At 37.1% G+C, this 3747-nt stretch overlaps 1 long non-coding RNA gene across 1 annotated transcript; it reads right to left on the bottom strand.

The window, feature by feature from the left end:
* Positions 1-638: 638 nt before the first annotated feature.
* On the bottom strand, positions 639-3617 carry LOC103601954. The gene is made up of 2 exons (XR_551491.1): positions 2538-3617; positions 639-1632 (listed from the first exon to the last, which is right to left on the bottom strand). It is a non-coding gene; the product is annotated as an uncharacterized LOC103601954 (long non-coding RNA).
* Between the last annotated feature and the right edge of the window lie 130 nt (positions 3618-3747).

Genomic DNA, 3747 nt, shown 5'->3' with positions numbered 1-3747 from the left:
TTTCTTTTTCTTGGGATTGGAGAAAGAGATAGGCGGGTCTTCCATTCTCCTGAGAGCCTCCTGGGGCTTTTGCTTTTCTCTTTTTCCAGGGAGAATTCATTAGTAGTGACCTTGAAGAGACAACTGGCAGCACAAGTGTTCCCCAGAGAAAGAAACCCTCACCTGAAGAAGAAACAGTCAGTGATCCCGAAGAGCAGGCAATGGGAGTGTCCCAAGAAAAAAAGGAAATTCTCTTCTAAGGAGGAGTCCATCAGCAGTGGACCCGAAGAGGCTGCTGGCAGCAACAGTGGCTCCAAGAAAAAGAAAAAACTCCAAAAACTATCCCAAGAAGATTAGAATGGACATGGCCCGGTGGGAGGACATACACCCAGTTACATTTCCCAGCCCATGTCCTATACTTCAATAAGAACAAATTGACAAAAAACAGAAACAAAAACAAACCCAAAAAGAGCTTTCACGTGAGCAGTGTAACCATGGCCAGCGTCCCTCTTCTCACCTGCCTTGTCAGGGTACAGATGCTGCCATAAAATTAGGGAAAGAGCAGGTACACGGTAGTTACTGCCAATGTTGCCATTTGCAAGAGTGTTGCCATTTGCAAGAAGACCGCTCTTATATTTAGAACTCTTTTCTTTATATTGTGGAAACAAGGATGATTTTTTAGATACATAATGACAAACTGTGTATTCTTCCATCATTTTCCCTTTCTTCTCAGCTTATTTACCACTATGTCTATGACAATTTTGCTTTCAGCTTTCAAAGTTTGCGTAAATACTGAATCATGTTCAAAATGAAGGTAGTCATTTTGTGCATTGTTGACAGTCATACTGCATTCCCCGTGTTAAAAAGAAAAAAACAATTTAGAAAATTATATATATGCATTCATATAGATATAGATAAAGAAGTAAACAAGTCCTTATTTGTGCAGTCATGTAAAAACAAAATTCTAGTTATTATTCTTTCATAGATTTTTAGGGTTGAATCTTAACTGATGATGTAAATTACCAAAGACTAATCAGGAAATTAGAGGCATATTTAAAACAAAATATATTTAAGATTTCCAATGATAAAAAAGTTTCAAATAATTTGATTCATATATGATTTTTCTAATAATTGCCATAGTAGCTATGCATTTAAAGCTAGAAATTACAAAATTCATCAAAAAAGAAAAAATTCTAAGTCCCGTGTAATCTTAAGTAGCCTAAGAGGTTGCCACTTCTTCAATTAAAATTCGACCATATATGTCTATAAAATATATGTAATATTATGTATTATATTACATAGCTCAAGGTACTTCAAACAAACAATATGCAAAAGAATATTTTATGACTTTTAAATTTATAGTGTTAGATCTTAATTTCCAAGTAAGCCTTTAATAAGTACATTTCTCTTTATTTTTAATTTGAAAATATCCATATATTTATCAATCAAACAAATCTGACATTTAAAAATAAAAATAACATGTTGTCACGTGTGTATACATGTGCATATATATATATAGATCACCAACTTTTTCTTCTGTTCTATAGGCAGCTCCTAATCGTTTGGCACCAGGTGTCCCGATGCTGGCCTGCCACTGATTCTCTCTGGTCCGCTGCCTGGCCTTGGTCATTTCACTTCTCATTAGCTCCATCCCTGAGGGACAGCAGGAGAAAGACAGGAAGTACAACTCAAATCAACCATTAGCCACCCTGATGAAAGATCTGATGGAAAGGGAAGCTGCAACTATTAACTCAGGCGAGATCTGGGGAGAGGCTGTTGATCTCACTCGTCTGTGCCTTGTCTGCCCCCCATCAACACGGAAAGCAAGAGTGGGCTTTATCACCTCATGTGATTAGTGTTTACTACCTAATCCGAGATAAATCAACAGTGCTCACTGGAAACAGTTTTGCATGATTGAAAGAAAAGTTTGTTAAACAAAAGAATATACACAACTGTATGAACATTATAAAGTAATTAATTAAAACTTCAAGAAATGTGCCATTTATATATAGCTATTCCAACAAGTGAAGTGAATTAATCACACTCATTAAGTAGAGAATACTGGGACTTATACCACTTAATACAGTCCCTTATTGGAAATTCCAAAATCTGGTAAGTTTGAAAGACAAAATTTTTTAACTCATTTGGCAGCAGCACCTAAATCACCTGAAATAAATTAATGTAAAACCTGATGTAAACTGATAATATGACTATTTAAAGTCTGTATCTCTCCTATTGTGTGAATGTTCATACTTTTCTCAGAGGAAATGTTGATTGATGTACAGCTGATTCTGGTTATTCTAGGTAATTACATTTGATAGAGTCACTGAAAACACTGAATTAGCAAATGCTGGACCATTGCTCCTAGGGGAATCCTAGGGTTAGGTTTTTGCCAGCTTCTGGTCACAACATTTCATCCATCAATTAGTGCATAACCTCATTTTATGTCTGTTTCTGTTTAAAGACACCTTATTTAATATACGTTGTGAATTCATTAGCATGGACCGCACAGCCAACAACACTATCACTAACACCTGAATGAAACGTATGTAACATACCCGTTTCCTCCGTGTGGCACATCACAGCCTCTTGTGCTAAGAAACACCAGACAGCACTTCAGCACTGCACCTGGGGGAAACTTTAAACAGCAAAATCACCAACAAAAAGCACAAAAATGCAAAAAACATGGCCCTAAATAGATAGTGTAAAGGACTCTTGGTCACTGTATGAGAGCTGGGAACATGAGCATGCTCTGTGTGCATCTGTGAATAACCAAGAAAGCACTGTGAGTATTCCTTTTCTGGTTACAAATAAATGTTATCAAATAGACTAATTTGCAAATATGGAACCTGCAAATTAATGAAGATCAACCGTATTTGACTCCTGAGCACTGCCCGGACACTTAGTGTACAACCAGCACAGGCACCACTCTGCCTTTCTAAAGTCTGAAAATTAGAATTCTGAAAGATACTTGGCTCCAAAGATTTCGAGTAGGGGTCTCGTAATTCTTCATGTCTTTAGAAATACAATACAGGATTGAAAACTGAGTTTTCTTGGGTCAGAATTAATTAATGTACTCATATCTACAGCTGTTATTTGGGATTCCAGATATGCTTGTGGGAGAAATATAGTTAATGGGTAATTCATTTTTAAATTATACTATTTTTTACTCACCAATTTGCTTGACAACTGGATTCTGCTATTGTCAACAAGCGACCCCCATGAGGTACAGATATGCTGCAGCCCTTATGTAAGATGACACAAACTGCAAGCTAATTGTAAAGTGATCTTGTCTCCCAGTGATGTGAGGATTTGAGAACCAATGCTGTTCTGCTCATGTCGATGAAGCTAGGCTATCAGCGTGCATATGTGAAACTCTAACACACTTTGGAAACCACAGATTCTCTGATTGCTAGGGTATGCTCATGACTTAACCCTGACCTGTGCAAAGTAGCATGTAAACTGTCAGGAGGCACTAAAATGACTGTGAAAATCAAGACTGTGAAGTCCTCCAGGAAGATGGCGTGGGAACGTTCCACCAGGTACCAGCAGAAAGTGAGCACAGGGTCTGGAGATTCAAGATCAGTAACAAAATTGAGCAGAAGTTAGTCTATTTAACGATTGTAAAGAGGAGGAGAAAAAGTGAGTTATAGGGGAACACGTGGAGTACTGGAGTTTTAAAGTTAAAACAGTGAAGCAGTACACGATTTTTTTTTTTTTTTTTTTTTTTTTTTTTTTTTTTTTTTGCCGGGAAAGGAAACCCCACCC

Source organism: Galeopterus variegatus, unplaced genomic scaffold (assembly GCF_000696425.1).
Source record: "Galeopterus variegatus unplaced genomic scaffold, G_variegatus-3.0.2 Scaffold3960, whole genome shotgun sequence".
NCBI classification, from domain to species: domain Eukaryota; kingdom Metazoa; phylum Chordata; class Mammalia; order Dermoptera; family Cynocephalidae; genus Galeopterus; species Galeopterus variegatus.
Note: the sequence above shows the minus strand (reverse complement) of the source record. Positions and strands in the feature narration are given on the sequence as shown.